The sequence below is a fragment of the Sinohyriopsis cumingii genome, chromosome 16 (genome assembly GCF_028554795.1).
Source record: "Sinohyriopsis cumingii isolate HCF-2022 chromosome 16, ASM2855479v2, whole genome shotgun sequence".
Classification (NCBI taxonomy): Eukaryota; Metazoa; Mollusca; class Bivalvia; order Unionida; family Unionidae; genus Sinohyriopsis; species Sinohyriopsis cumingii.
This window is the reverse complement of record NC_142976.1, coordinates 23079527-23096664: the sequence shown is the minus strand read 5'-3', so window position 1 is coordinate 23096664 and position 17138 is coordinate 23079527.

Here is a 17138-nt window from a genome sequence, read left to right as displayed (position 1 = left end):
CAATCGACAAAGCCTCTGTCAGGTTCAGGTTGTTGCTGCTGTTGTTGTTGCTGCTGCTGCTGTCTCTGAAGTCTGTATTTCTCTGTCCATTCTTCTTTTTCCCTGTTCATTTCTTCTCTGAAGAGTTCTTCTATCAGGTCTTCAGTGATTTTTAACATTCTCACATTTTCTATTTCTTCTGGCTTCGGTATCAGACTGTGTCTGACCCTATGCAAATTCACGTAGGCTTCGTTGAGCTTAGCTAGTTTGGAGCACATCTTCGTAGGAGGATGAGTCGACAATGGATGGTTAGACTGGAAACAACCCCGGTTCTTAAAGTCAAAGCGCGGACGTGAAGGAAAACATCCCCCACACGGTTTTCGAGCCGCAACGTTCAGTGAGTGTCATGAGAGGGATAGTAAGAAATGAAAGAGCATCAATCCAACATTCTTTATAGCTAAACAAAAGACAAAGGCATTTTTTCAAAACACAACATTTTTTATTCAAAAATCACTTAACACTAAAAAACAACTCTAACATTTTTAACAAGAATCCAACAATATAACATCAAACAATTGTTTCAAATACCAAACATTTTTTCCTCAATGGACAATCTACTTTAAACAGGGCTGACAACGTTGTGAATGAAATTGTGATTTCCACTGTTGGAAATCATGAGGCCATTGATGGACACTACGTTTCCTAGCTTGAGACAAAAGATAAGCATAATGGTCACAAAACCATCGATCTACTTTCACATCGTTTCTAGAAGAAGAACGAGGATCAAAATGAGTCACTAAATGTTCTAAGGAATAGCCCAGGCTGCGATGATGCAGAAAATACACGCAGTACTGTCCACACACCAAGGAATCTATGCCTTGTAATTTCACGTTATTGAATTGGGTGGTTTGAGCATTTCTTCTCATAAAGTCGATGATATCGTCTTCCAAAGGGGGCAATCCGTACGAATCGAAATATTCCACACATCCTTCTTGAGGAAAGTAGACGGCTACCCAGTGGGTTCCTGGGAGATGACTGTCGTCCGTGTTGATCACGTAAGCTTGATGGTCTTGAGGTTTGCGATGAGGGAGTTCATCTTTAGCACAAACGACAGGATTCCAAGAAGCCGTATACGAACTGTGGTTTAAAAGGTAATAAAGTTCCCAGGTATCCATTGATTTGTGTGTGTTTTTTTTCTTCTTCACAGGTAATAATACGTTGTCAATTCGATCCTGACTTTTTGCTTGAAAACGTCTGACGAATAAACGGTTATTCGTTCTGTTTCCTCACTCTGATTCAGGAGAGCTTCGATACGATGGATCTCTTGAGTGGTTAATGGTGGACAAGAATGTTCACGCAAGTCTTTATACCACTGGTGCAACACGTCTTCGTTCGAGATGAGACTCCAAGCTTCGTCCAGATACTCGTCCAATTTTTCTTCTTGACTTAACATCAGGCATTTATCGTGTTGAATTTGACTGGGATGATCGTTTTGACATCCATAGCAATTTTTCTTGATCAATTCTGTCATTTTTTCCACCAAGTGTTTGGCAAAACAGGAGACTAAATGGGCTTCTTGTTCTGGCCATCTCGATTTCATCATGATCACTTCTTCTTCTTTTTCCACGGTCTCCTCACATTCTATCTTTAAAGTTTCTCCACTAGGTAAAGAGGGATAACAGTCTTCCATGGCTTCTAGTAATCTAGAATGACTTCTCTCAAACTGTTGATTTCTATGGTATTATCGAATTCGGCATACAGGATGACGTTCACTGTCTCGTCCAGTGGCTTTGCAAACTGAAGTTCCACACGAATCTGGCCAGATTTTATAGGGTGGAAATGTCCCTCGTCGCTGCCATGGTCTGAAGTGAAATCGAAAGCCCACAAAGCATAGCCTCCTGCGTAATCGTCGTACGTAATGCCGTGACTGGTGTTGGTTCCTAACTGGCCGGTGGCTTCGTACAGGGAAAAGTACGACCTTAAGTAATTCATCTTCTTGTCACTAAAGTCAGGTTCGAAAGGTCTGGTACACAAGGTCTTGCCATCGCGACTGACTTCGATTTTCTTCACGTTGAAGTGTTGAAAGTTGAAAGGATTTTCAGCGAAGGCTCCGTTGAAGGCTGAATTCTCGACCATACCAAGGATTAAACGTTTGGGTAACTGTCCTTGGAACAGATGATCTTCGATCATGGAATGATGTTGAGCGGGAATGGTGAACGTTTTCACTTCCACGCGACGTATGGGATACTTGGCGGTCGTTCTGCTCAACGTTTGACTGATCTCGTTACCTACTTTAGGTAACACTTCCACGCGTCGTACGTAGAGTTTGGCCTCCTCGATTTTGCTTTTGGGATTGCCACCAGTAGTAGCATCACTATCAGCCAACAAATGGAAAGCGGCACTACTGCGATTCAGTCTCAAGCGGACATTGACTCCGTTCAGCAAATATTTCTCTTGCAACCACATGTCCAAATGCAAACGATCCATCAGTTCTAAACTCTTTCCATCTTTGATTTTGTTTTTTCGTTCTACAAATTCCTCATTGGTGGTTGTTTTTGTTTTGGGGTCAGCTTCAAGACCTTTTTCATTAAATTCGCCCGCTTCGTCAGGTTCCCACAGCACACAGGCATTGAGATGAGTATCCTTGGCATCTATTCCGTCCGTCAAGAGATTTTCCAGGTAGGCACGGTAAGGGTAAGTATCCATGCTGCTGCTAACCAGTTTGTTATTCAAGTACAAGTCCACTGAGCTGAACAAGGAATGCATGAAATTGTTGACGGGAGCTACTTTCTCTTCGCCGTTTATAGTATCTCCTCCTTTATCTAGAACTTTGACTTTCAAGTACAAGTAACTGCTATTCAGATCGATGTAATCTTCGGGCTGTCCCTTGATTTCAAACTCGATGGGAGCGGAATCGGCCAGAGAGGAGACGGGATGAAATTCCACCCATTGACATTCTTGCATGGTCATCATGGTGGGGGGCATGGCAAACAGATCCAGTTCCGTCTTGGAACAAGCGCAAGACTCTCGGTGCATCATTTTTTCTGTGTTTCAATAATCGAAAACGTCTAAGTCTCGAACGGTTCTTCTTCTTTTCTTGATCTTTCTCGCTTGAAGTCTGGTGAAAGGATGTTTTCTTCGTCGTCTCTTTCTGCCTTGTCCTTGCTGAATGCCTGACTCGGTAGCGTGCAGGGCATTTATAGGTGTGTCTCGTCGGCCTAAAATGTCTTTGCCCGTTTGCAGCAAGACATTTTTGCCAGCCCTCATGAAGGCTTCTTTAGGGTTTTGTTTGTCGATGATGACATTTTGGAGAAATTCTTTGCCTTGCGTCAGTGCCGCATCTTTCAAGGCGTGCAATCCGCGTGTCACCATCGGTTTCAACACCGGGGCCACCGAACGAAAGGCCGATTTTAACATATCTCCTAAAACGTGTCCTCGCTGTCGTGCAACCCCTCGGTACACTGGATACATGACTTACTTACGAGTCGTGAGAGAACCGTTTTCGAAAATGGAGTTTCACCGTGACTTTTCCTTTGGTGAATGGAATATTTTGTCCCAAATCTCCTTTTATAGTAATGTTGACCGTGTCCAAATACGACTTGCTGACAGGCAAATAGTGAGGATGGACAAATTCGCGGTGGACGTGGTAAGTATTTCCACCTTCCTCGTCAGCGTTCGTGGCAGAATCCACTTTGAAAGGAATGACACGCAGTAACGGCACGGAGGTGTGTCCCACCACGTTGTACTCCACCACATCGGAGTACACAAAGATCAAATTCAGTCCTTGGTTCAGTTCTACCGGGGTACGAAAATACTTGGCAAAAGTCTCGTTGTCGAAAATGCCTGATGATTCGGGTGGTGTTTTTTGTTCTACTTTCTTCCTCAGCTCCATGTCACCGCCCAACATGACAAACAATTCAGTACAAAATGAAATGGTTACGATTTTACTCTGCTCAAATTTCATCAAGAAGCGACGAGCTACTTTGTGGTACTCCATGGTGACACTTTTGTTCTTGACCTGCTCAAAAGCTTTCCCAAACACGCCATTGAACTTGGAGCTTATGGCGCTGACCAAATGATGACCACTAAAATAATAGCCTGCGGGAATGAACAAGGGGTAGGTCCACGTTTTAAGGCTTTCATTATAGGTTTTCTTGTCAGATATGGTTCTCTTATTCAATTCGTGTTGCAATTGTGGGTCATGAACTTCCACCGTAAAAAAATTTTGATTGGGAAGGACATTGAGGACTTGGGTCGGGTGAATCATTTCTACCAAAGCCACTTCCCAATGGGCTTCGTGATCTAACGGGATGGCTTGAGGTAACTTAGCCGTGTAACAGCACAACGTGTTGTGGGGAAACACCTCCATGGAACTGTCACTGGGTAAGGTTAAGTAAAATTGGTTTTGGTGACTCATAATTCCAGAGTTCTGTGGCTGTCCGAGGGGATATTACTGGACGCCAGAGGCGTGTCTCCGCCCAAAATGGGGTTCTGGTTGTGGTTGTTGGAGTGGTGACTGACACTGGCACTGGACACAAGGTTCCCGTTCGAGGAGAATTTCAGGGAGGGATTGGGAAGCAGGTAACCGATGCAACTGCTCAATAAAATGGTCCACAATTGTTTGTCTCCTTGTTGCAAACTCAAATTGGCAATGGCTTCCCCGATGACACAATACACCACGAAGATTTGGCAGAAAAAGACGATTTACGTTTTAGGCACACGTTCTCCACACCACACCCACAAGGGTTGTTTTTGTAAATCTTGCACAGAAGAACTGGGTGAAGAAGGAGTGGTCGACGTAGCTGCGTCTGCTGTGTGAAAGGGCATGATGGTCACTTCTTTTTATAGTCGATGACTTGCGAAGCGTCGATCCAAGAATCGAAACTGGGTGGATATCCTTTCCAACGTACTTTGACTTCTTTGACACGTCGTTTGCCCACTTTACGGGTTCTGCGTTCGAGAATGCTTTCGATGTCGTACACGTCGTCTTCTTTTTTGGTGACACGTTGTAACTCGGGCAAATAAAACGTTCCTTTGAGCACTTCTCCGTTCATGTCTTCCAATTTATAGACGGCAGGATGACGGCCATGCACTCGTCCAGTGACGCGAAACAATTCGGTCGTCCAGTTAGGTAAGTAACCTTTGTCGAAAGTGCGTTTGGTTTTGCCAATGCGCACCCAATCTCCTACGGCCAACTCTCCACTTTTCTTGGGGACAGCCCTCGTCGGGGACGTACCAAACAGGCGCTCAAACACCAGCACTTCGTTGTCGGGAGTCACGTCTTGCGGGGCACGTCCGATGCTTCGATGGTAAGAATAGTTGTACGCTTGCACCAGGTGCGGTAAGATGTCGATGTACTTCAGAGTGTGGTGATGCGTAAAATATTTCCACACGCGTTCTTTCAAAGTACGTTGAAAACGTTCCACGATGCTGGCTTTGGTTTCGGGATTCTCGGTGGTAAAAAAATGAATGTCACGTTTCTTTAATTCTTTTTGGAAAGCTTGGTTCAGAAATTCGGTGCCTTTGTCCGTTTGCCATCGAAGAGGGTGACGACCGCTTTGTTTCAGCACTCGTTGCAGGGCTCGCACTAACTCGCTGCTCGATTTGGAAGTCAAGGGCACGACCCAGGCAAATTTGGAAAAGACGTCGATGACACAAAACAAATATTTGTAGCCACGATTGTAGCTGGCCAAATGAGAGACATCGGCTAAATCGGCTTGCCATTGATGATCGATGCCTTCCACTCGGGTGCGACTTCTGGCAAACTTGCGTCGAATGGGTTTGTGCAAAGTGTAGGTAGCTTGTTCTTGTAACCATCGTTGCACTTGAGGTAAACGGAGACTTTTCAGTCGCGTTTTGGCAGCACGATACAATTTTTGAACTCCTGCGTAACCTGCAGGATGCGAGGGATCGTAGTAAATGCTGGCTAAGACTTTTTCCATTTTTTGTGTGTTAATAAGTCACCCACTCTTCGGTGATGCTACTTTGGGTGGGACGGAAGGGTGGTTTAGAAACGGATTTACGTGTCCGATGGGCTACGGGAGTAGAAGTCGAAGGTAGTGGTGGTGGAGGTGGCAATGGAATGGCTTTGGTTTTCTTTTCTTTTTTCACTTCTGGTTTCCCTTCTTTCTTTTTCACTTCTGTCAAAGGAGGAGTGGACATCATCTTTTTAACCCAAGCTTTCATTTCTTCTCGTTGGGGTGTGGGGGACGGGGTCAACAAGGATGCTGCAATCTTACTCGAAATGGGAGCTGCTGACGGTGTTTGAAACACTTCTCGCATATCTTCTTCCTCAGGCCTTCGTGGTGTAGCATCTCTGGTGACCCCTGGGAATGGTAGTAGTGGTGGTGGTGGTAATGATGATGGTGCTGGACTTTTCATCAAGGTCTTAAAATCTTTCAGAGTGGGTAAAGCTGTTTCGTCTAAAGCTTTCTGGTGAAAGAGTTGCAGTCGTTGCAAGAGTTGACCGTACTTTTGCGATTTTTCTGTTTCGGACAAATCTTGGCGATCCATCAAAGACTGCAATTCGTGTTGTAACTGGGACATCTCGCTCAAATTGGGATTGGGAGGTAAATGCGGGGTGCGTTGTTCTTGCCACCGATGGTATTCCATCCATCGTTTGTAAGGCACTAAAGCTAGTTTTCGTCCTTCGATGGGGTTGTCAGGGGTCGATTCTGAGATCTTGGGACTTCCGAGGGCCTTTTTATCTTGCTCCCACCAGTCCTCCCAACATGGTTCCCAAGACTCCTTTCAGTATGGGGCCTAACAAGAGAGGCAAAATGCCTCCACGTTGCACTAACATCTTCTTTTTTTCACGAATGGGAATTTTCTTTCGAACCATTTGGCGAAGAACGTGACGATGCTTGCTTAAGCATTGTTTCTGGTGTTTGGACAAAGGAATCGTGCCTTTCAAAACGTTCAAACAACATTCGCACACGGTATCGATGACCTCTTTGGAGGCCGTTTGAATGAGTTTTTTTCGTAGGGGTGGAGAAGCTTTGGACAGGACAGATAACATGTCCCCATGTTTGGCTAAACGTGGTGGCAGTCCTTTCCTTTTCTTTCCTTGGGGTTTTCTGGAGGGTGACATCTTTGGGTCTTTAGGAGCACCAAAAAACACAGATACCCTACTCGGTCACAGGCCTTTTGTATACTGGAACGCGTCGCCACTGATTGTCTTTACGGCGTATTAGTTTGAGGACAGGCATGACACGTCGTGCAGGGGTACGTAACGGACTAAATCGAGCCAGTTCTTGCTTGGACAAATCCAGTGAACTTTGTAACATGCCCGATCTTTCATGGACTTTAATTTTGGGAGAAGGTACTTTGTGAGCAGCAGCCACTGCCGCTAAATTGGAAGGTCCTGCCACTGGGGAAGTTCTTTTGGGGGTCATCAACGGAGAAGTTCTTGGTGTGATCAACGTCTCCAAGTACTCTTCAGTTCCTGGTGACATCAACGGAGAAGTGGATAAACGTGAGGCTGCCGGAGACACAGTCACCGCTGTGGCAGGTCGTGGTTTGCGAGTGTAAGGTTGCGTCCTGGCCGAAGTGCTTCTCTTGCGACTAGTTTTCTTCTGTGGACTTTTCTTTTTCTGGGGACTTTTTCTCTGTTTCTTTTTCTGGGGGTTTCTTTTCTTTTTCCGGGGTGGTGTCTGGTAAGAGGAGGGTCCCGCCACTGGAGAAGTTCTCCTTGGGGACTTGGTCTTTTTCTTCTTGGGGCTTCGTTGGACTTTTTTCTTGGGGATAACTTTGGGGGCATTAGGATCCCATCTTAAGAGTGAGCGAATGATGACGCTTCCTAGAGTACCGCTCCCTCCAGGTTTCAAAATGATTTGTTTTTTGGTTTGAGTGTCGATGCGGGGATCGGCCAGTTGGACCAAAGCGACTTTGTTTCGATCGAAAAAGCGTTTGGTTTGATGAGGAATCTGAACGATTTCTTGGAGTAATTGACGTGCCGTCACCGTGAACCATCGTAAGACTTCTTTGAGACTAGCTTCTAAGACACGAGCTCGTGTTTGTGGATTTTTTTCTTGACTGATGCCATACAAGGCACGAATCAATTTGACGGGAAGATGCGACTGAAGGGACGTCATGTTCACACTGTGTGAGACAGACGAAAAGGGCCTGAGGTTTTTATAGATTTTTTATGGGAGTGAAATGAAGTCGAGGACGGAGACGTGTACAGGACAGGCCCTCCGTCTTGGCACCAATGGTGAAACAAGTGGGTACGAAATCGCAAATCCTCGGGGGTGGTAGGTTTCAAATCGACGAGTAAATAGGCGTGTGGTATTTGAGTGGCATCGTCGTAGGCATGAGTCAGCCAAGGCGTTCCTAACTGTTTGCCTAAGACTTGCACTTGCGATTTATCTCGAGGGCTTTTAAACAAGACCACGTAATGTGCATTGAGACTGATGGAGCGATGGGCTTTACTTTGTTGAAACAAATTTTGGGTGATGTAAACGACACTGGCATTACGGTGATGCCCTTTGCGCCTGAACCACAGTTTAATTTCTTCTTCGTCTTCTCCCAACATGTCGTCGAAAATGACCAAATGGGTTTGACGGGAGTCAGAGACGATGCCGTCGTCTTCTTTAGGAATGCCTTCCACAAACACGATGGAATCGCCTTGACTTTCTCGCAAGAGGCTGTACGCCGATTGCCACTCTTTGTAACACCACACGATCCGCTGAGGTGGCCGATCGATCAAATGATGTTTATGTTCGATCAAACGTTTGACGAATTCGGTTTTGCCTGAACCGCTAGGTCCAGCAATGAGCATGTTAAAGGGATGGCGAAGATACAAAGCCTCCCAACTGGCACGATCTAAGTGTTCGTCGATGACTTTGACAGTAGAGGAAGAGGGAGCAGAGACAGCAGAGGTAGCCATAGTGTGAGAAATGTCACTTGTGACGCGAAAACAAACAAGACAAGAGTTTATATACTTTTTCAGAACACGTTTATTGAATGTTTTTTTCAAACATGAATACGAAAGACAAAAATACATAAAAGCCAAGGGCTTAAGTACAAGAATAAAAGGCACATGATAACTATGAACGTGGAATAAACACAAGTGTCTGTACAACATGTTTTGGGTAATGTTCTAACCAGTTCTATAGTAGGGGGTAAGGTCACACAAGTGTCCTCCCGAAAGGGTCTTTCAGGTTTGTCCACGACAGTGGTGTCCTGGGTGACGGGTTCTTCTGGCACCGTCACTAACACGGGTTGAAAAGTAACTTTTTTCCTTGAACAACTCTCGTGCATACTGGGCCACTTCTTGGGTCCAAGCCTCAAAACCCCATTCTTTCCAGGCACGGACATCTGTCCAATGGGGATGTAAGTCACAAGCTACACACACATCGTCATACACGTCTTCGGTAGCTAAAAGTTGACGAATCTTTTTTTCCTGTTGAGGTCGAGAAGTATCCAGATGAAAACGCAAGGCTTTGAGCAAAAGGAGTTTTTCGTGACCATTTAAGGCCATTGAGGTGGTAAGTACTGATCGTAAAGAGTCCACAAAGAATCAGCTGGTAAACGAAATCCCAGAAAACAAGTCACTAAGACACACACCACTTGTCGTCCCAAATTGAATGGATACAGTTCTTGTAATAATTGATGGTAATGATCCACGGTTTGAATATGGTCATTGAGTTCCTTCCACGGAATCTGTTGAATGATATGTGACATAATCCGTGACATGGCAACTTGATTTTATAGTGTCTTTGTTTCGGAAGCAATAAAGGTAATTTTTAACTAAACACGTTCGTTCTCCAGTAGGGAATTTTAATGTTACATACTGTAACTGAAACGTCAGAGTTTGTCTAGAGGTTTCGTCTTTTTCTAAGCAGATTCCATGTAACAAATGTTGGTAATCCTTTACCTCGTCTTCCTCAATACGTTGCAGTAAGTGAATCTCGAAGTAACCAAAATTACGAAAGTCTGGTCCATCCTCATTCATAAACTGAAAGTGTTCAACAAGGTCTGACCACTGAAAAAATTTCTGACGAATCAATCCTCTTATACCATTCAGGTACCAGTGGTTAAAGATCTGGTGACGTAACGGATGCAATTGTTCTTTACGTTTGACTTGTATTTTCACCAGCTCTCGGTAGATCCTTTCTCGCAACTCCTCAGGCAAGCCGAAAATGTTCTCTTGTAAAGTATCCATAAGTATATACACTGTTTTTGGAATCGTTAGGTGGTGGCCAATAGCCTCATTTACCTTTGTGCCTAATGTAATATCCACTCATAATCAGTCTTCTTGTACTTTGGAACATAGCATAATTTAAAAACGGACGAATCACTTTGAGTTTGCGTTTCACTTGTATTTTGATCAGTTCTCGGTAAATGCGTTCTCTCAACTCCACAGGCAAAGCACGAATGTTCTCTAGCAAAGTATCCATGAATAGGTCATACTAAATCCTCTTTGGTCTGACACAAGAAATGTACTCTTTGCACAAACATGGTTTTACTTCAGTGTCGAATTTAAATCGTTGAGTCAGTAATCTACACATTACAATTCGTTCAGAAGTTTCCTCTTTCACTAAGTTGACATTGTGTTCAAGATGTTGGTAATTCGTTAACTCTTCCTCTGGAATTCGATGCAGTACGTTTACAATGATGCATCTAGAATCGTCCATACCAAACCAATCCTTTTTAAAACTAGAGGATCGTTGATCAATGTCTGTCCGATGGAACACTTTCAATTGAATCAATCCTTGTATAGCCTTCAGGTACCAGTGGTTCAAACACCGGTGACGTAACGGATGCAATTGTTCTTTACGTTTCACTTGTATTTTGACCAGCTCTCGGTAAATGCGTTCTCTCAACTCCACAGGCAAAGCACGAATGTTCTCTTGTAAAGTATCCATGAACAGATTATTATGGTAAGAAGTTACTTCAATGTCTCGGTCCCACTAAGGGTAAGTAATGACAATTCGGTGACCATCGAGCATGTTCTACGTAGGCCGAATCTTGCGGTTCCCAGTGGTGAAGTGACACACCGCAACTGAAGCACTTGACTTTATCTCCTTCGCCCAAATAGAAAAATCCGGCTCTGGCTAATTCTTCGGGGGTCGGTCCTCCCAGATACTTAGGCAATTTTCCTTTGAACGATTGAAGACGATTTTCAAAGTCGCAGTATTCCGACAAACGCACAGGGAACGAATATTCGTCTTTCACAGGTTCGTTTCGATGAGGGTTGGGTGACATGAACAGGAGTTTGCTCAGGGCTGGATGACATCCGTAAGAGGGTACACGTGAAGGTGAACATTCCCCTTTAAAACGAAACCCAGTAAAATGTCCAAGAGGACGAGCGGCATCCCTTTCGCATCCCTCAGGTTTGACACGCACAGCATCACTTTCCATGATAGGGGTAGTGACACTAAAGTTCCCATGATGCTTTACGCCATCGCTCAGGTCACAAGGTACAGCATCGTATCCATCGCAAGGCTCACAATCGCATTCCACTTCCGAAGCCTCACACTTGAATTGTGCCTTTCTAAACAACTTGTTTTGTGTTTCTCTGAAAGTATTCATCTTGTTTGCTCGGTCTTGGTAGTCACAATGAACTATCGATCTTGACCATAGCCCCTTTTTATACTAGTCGCAATGCAGTCTCCAGCTTGTACATCTTTCTTTTTTTACGTTTTTTATGTCTTGTTTCGGAAGGTACCGTCTCTAAGGTACCGTCAACATTGTACCGTAGTGTGATGGGTGGAAAGGCCAAAGAAAGGTAAGGGCAATGCGGACACCATCGAGTATGTTCCAGAATAGCTGAATCTTTATAGATACATAGATCCATTCGTAACTTCAGTCCGCAAGCGAAACACTGTACCTCGTATCCCAATCCTGAATCAGGTCCCAAGTAGACAAATCCTGTTCTAGCTAAAACATGCGAAGAAGGTAATCCTTCCCTATCCGTAGGCCATTTCTGAAACGTGTCCAATCGACGGGCACAATCACAATAGTCAGGTAAGAAGACTGGAAAATGGTAGGGTTTGAACTTGGAGTTCTCATCGGGTTTCTCACTCGATTTTTGCTGTGGCGAAGTCATCTTTCTGGTGGGTAACTATCCTCTTACAACCAATGTTTCATACCAACGTGTCCATACGGTAAGGTGAAATGACTGGGAAGTCGAACTCGCTTCTGGTACACGATTTGATAGACTTTTTCCAAGGGCCGACTGACGATGTGGTGAGTGGGTAAACGTACAATCTTGTTCGGTTGATAGGTGGTCACTTTAAAGTTTCCATCCTCTCCCGATTGCAAGGCTTCTTTCAATACCCCAAAGTTGACCACTCGACTGGTACGATGATTCAGAGTCAGTCCTTTCACTTTGCACGTCGTGTGCACTTCTCCTTGTTTGTCCCGGTATTCGTAGCCGTAATTTTTGGGACCGCCACTGACGAAACTTAGAATCTTGTCGTCGGGATGCTCGTCTGTCCAGGCTCCTAAACGGTCTCCTTCGATGTCAGGGTGATGTTGACTCGGGTGATGGATGTAAATGCAACTGTCCGTGTCAAAGTACAGGACGCGTTCTTCTAACAGTTCTAAAGCTTCGTACAATTTTAAGCGAGCATGGGCTGTCACGTAAGCCGCAATGATGACATTTCCAAAAGGGTCGTCTTGTACAAAGTCCAGATCTTCTTCGTAATTGACCAAGATCAAATTCTCTCGAACGACGTCCATGTGTTTCATGTTTTTGGTTTTGTCGTGAATCATCTGGAAGTAGCGGGAAGGTTCTGTCAAATATTCCGTCTTGGGTAAACACGGTCGTTGTGCCATTTTACCCCACAAGCAATTTAACATCACTTTGGCAAACGATCGCCTGCCTTCGTTTTTCTTGATGTGGTCTAAAGTGATGCCTTCTTGTTCCCGGTATTTCTCTTTGAATTGTATTTGGTCTTCGGGAGTGTGACACCAGGAAGGATAGCCGCTGGCTTCTTGCTTCAGTTTCAAAAAGGCATCCACGTAGTCAGCGAAAATGCCTTTCTGACTGGGATCACCCTTGTGGTATTGTTGTGTCTTGGGAAAGTGACAAATTTCGTACACTTCTAACAGTTGGTATCCCATGTCCAGAGCTTTGAACAATTCTACGCTGACCCAGGTTCCCGTCAAGGCACGTTCTTCCTGGGTGTGATGACAAGGTTGGTCTTGGTTGCACGTTTCGGCACAAGAACGGCACAAGGGAAACATCAGTTTGCCTTGACAATGGTGAGGTAAGACGGGATGGTACAGGTTCGTGGGAGGCAAAACTTTACACTTGATCAAGCCTTCGTATTGTCGAATGTTTTTCAGGTCGATGTGTTCCGTCAGCAATTGTGGGTGCCCTACGGGAAAGCGACAATATTTGCACACGTAGGGATACAGCGAACACACGTCCAAGTATTTGATTTCTTCTCCTTTCTCTTCGTCGGCTTGGTACAGCAAACAGGTGGCATTGGTCCTTCCTCCGTACAAACTATCCCTCGGGTTCAGCGGGTCCATGAACTGGTAACTTTCCACGAGGCGTTTAAACTCGGGATCGGTTTTCATACGGTGATCGTACTCGTGTTCCCACATTTCCACCACTTGGTATCCTTGCTGTTCCAACTTATGGCGCCGCTGACAAGTGTCCTGGTACAAGTCTTCCATGGTTCCTTGTGAAAACTGATTTGTAGTGCTGCGGTCAGGGTAACAGACGGGACATCCGTGAAATAAGCAACCGTTAAACTCGTACACGATCTTGGGGTTTTCTAAGTCCCAGCCATCGACCGAATACGTTCCGATGGTCTTTTCGCCCCCTCCGTTGCGGGCATGCTGAATCCATTTGTCTTCCTTGTCGCACAAGTAATGTAACCAGCGTAGGGCTTTGACCGAGTATTGACGCTTGACATAGTGGGTCGTTTGAGGGCTGATGACAGCCACGGTGTTTTCAGGCATGAATCGTTGGCGGTACACTAAGGAACACGCTTTGGCAATGGTGCAAGCTTCTTTCAAAGGATCGACCCCTCCGTGTTCCATGAACAGTTCTCGAAATTTTCCACAGCAACGCCGTAAAATGTCCACGTCGGAACGACAATACTTTAGCATTTCTTCCTGAAAGTCGAAAGGGTCCGAGGCGTGAGCCTGGTACCAAGCGTAGAAAGCTTCTCGTTGTTCGGTACGCATGTTGTCGGGGTCGTAATAGTGAGCCTCAGGCAAATGGGGTAGAACGACGTGTTGATTGGCTTCCGTATTGAAAAAGTGTGGAAAGTACCCTTTAGCCATTTCTGTCATTCCAAACGTTTTAGGCATTCGACTCAAAGGCATGGTCAAGTAACTCATCGAATCTTTAAACTGTACTTGTCCCACTTGCATGAAAATGATTTTGGCTCCGTTCAAAGTCACTTTAGGACGCTCGGTGCCTTGTTCCGTATATTATCTCAAAAGAAACTGTCCATCGTATCCGGAAAAATTGTGAGCCATCACCGTGGCATGACGATGACAATCTCCGTAACGTTCGATGTCCTCTTGGCTCCACGTCTTGTCGATGGGGTCTAAGACCCATTGGGCAAAATCGGCTAACGTGTTTGGTCCCCGAAAGATTTTTTCACGCCCTCCGGGAATCTTGCTGCAGTGAGGGCAATGACTGAAGATAGGTTCTTGAATACACTTCTCGCACGCTCGATGAGCCACGCAAAAATTAGGAATGTGAATGCCGGTCTCTTGCATGCATTCGAAATCGAAAAAGATGAAATTGCCTTTCTTCTTGTGACCGTCCTCTTTCTCTGGTGGGGGTTGGTATTTTTGCATGTAGCATTGGTGTTCCAAGTCCACGATGTGGTGACAAATGTGACATTTTTTCTTTCCTCGACATACGTGTGCCTTGGCCTTATTGGTACTTATGACTTGTTCACACGTAGAGCACAATCTCAGGAGTTGACAAGCACATTTCTTCTGTGAACCTTGTGTTTTCAGATGTTGTTGGTAACAGGTAGGACTGACAAACGTGCGCTGACAAGTTGAACAAGGCACTGGTTTTTCGCTCAAACAGGGTGGAGAGGCCAAACATCCTGGGCATTTCCATCCACAATGCTTGTGTTGCTCTCGATTGTTATAACCATAATCACATTTCTCACAATAATAAGCATATCCCAGGAATCCAGTGATACTGGTAATGGTATCGAAATGTTCATCGTGATAATAAACATGAATGTATTTTCCGTCCTTAAAGTCTTGGCCTGGAAACAACAGAGACCCGCGTATTTCTTGAGGGTGCACTTTCAAGGTGTAGCGTGGAGCTAGGGCATCTTGCAATTTTTGCATCTCAGGAATGCCACAGGGTGTGTCTTTGGACAGTCCGGCTTGTTGTAACAGGAGTTCTGCTTCGTTTCATTGTTTGGCTCGATCGGATCGTTGAATAGTGTTCCAGGTTCTTTTCCATTCTACCGTGTCGTTCTTGTTGGCATAGGTTCGTCCCACCACGATGGCTCGGGCTAAACACGTCTCGTCTTGAGGGTTGTTAATTCGGACGAGACTTGTTTTGGTGTTGCGAAGGTCGTCCACCAATAACATCTTTTTGCGTCCTGTCCCTTGAGGAAGAGAGACGTGAGCCATTTTCAGTGTGGCTTTAGCATCTGTGATGTCAAACTGGTCATTAGATTGTTGTACGTGTTGAATCTTGTCCATGATTTTGGAAGGAGTTAGTTCTGCGGGTCTGCTAAACTCGATCCAAACATGGGATTTCAAACCGTCGTGATCTATGGATAGTGTCAAGCGATCGTCTTCTTTGGGTTGACATTGTCGCTTGAGTGCGGTGAGCAAAGAATCCCACATCTCGGTGATAAACCCTTCTGCTTTCTCCAAGGGTACGTCGGCCTTGAAATCTTTAAACTTCACCGTGTAGGTGTAAGCCGTGGTTCTAAATTTTCTAGAGGAGCGCTTTTCCGTCTCTCGAATGGAATAGTATTTTTCAGGGTTGACTAAGGGTGACGAACTTGGTTTAGAGGTTTCAAATTCTGGTTCACTCATGTCCTCTTCAAAATCACTGGTATGAATTTGTGCCAAGATTTCAGCTCTGGTACGAGGCGATAGATCACGTTTCTGCCTCTTACTTTCTTCTTCTTCTTCTTTCTTCTCGAATGAATGGGATCGTTTCATCTTGAGTAAAAAACGTCAAATGACTCAAGCGTAAACACCATAAACTAATTTATAGTCATGGCAGACCAGCGTATATAAAAGGGTGCGTGTCTTGTCCTTTAACTATTCATTTCACTCTCAAGCCGAGCACAACGATGGAAGAGACTAACCAAATCGAACGTTTCGTCAGAGCTTTGCGAGGGGTCATTAGAAAATTCTCTTCAGACCAGCCGACGGACTACTCTCCTTCCTTTCGAGATAAAAGTCAAGATACTTGCTATATCTGTCAGAAGAAAGGGCATTGGTCTTCAGAGTATCCAGACCGTCAAAAAAGAACAAAAACAGGGACAAAAAAAGACAAAAGTCAAGATACCTGTTATTATTGTAAAGAAAAAGGACATTGGTCTCCAGATTGCCCAAAAAAGAAACAAGAGGAGTCAGAAGAAAAGAGGGATTCTTCAGAGGAAGAGAGGGATTCTTCAAAGGAAGAAGAGGAAGAAAGAAGACAATTCTATTTAAATGAGGCAAAGAAACAGGAGAAGAAAAGAAGAAGGGAAGAAAATGAGGAGAAAGAAGAGGAAAAGACGGTGAAGAAATTCAAAAAAAAGAGAGACTAAACAAGGAGAAAGAAGAAGTCAATGAACTTTTAATTAAAGTATTGCGTTGTGAATTGTGAATTGTGAATTGGATTGTAAAAAAATGGAGAAAAGAATAAATGAATGATACAAGGTAAGTGTCACTGAGTTTTGATTTTAAAATAAGAAGCTACACTCACGCACTCATACACAGAAACATACTATAAGGGTAAAATGGGTGGGTCTTTGTTTTAGTTATTGGCAAATTGAAATTGTATTTCTTTTCGAGAAATGTGGGTGGCCCTCAAAAGGGCCTTTTTTCTTTATGGTGTAGGGGTGAGTTTAAGCAATCAACTTTAACTGCCTTAAGCCGTTGCCACGGCCAAGGCCTACTTCAGGACTGCGTAATGTTGATGATGATTGGGTTGAAATCACTAAGGGTGGTACGGTAGGCTTAGTCACAGGGTTGACGTGTTTAGCTCGGGA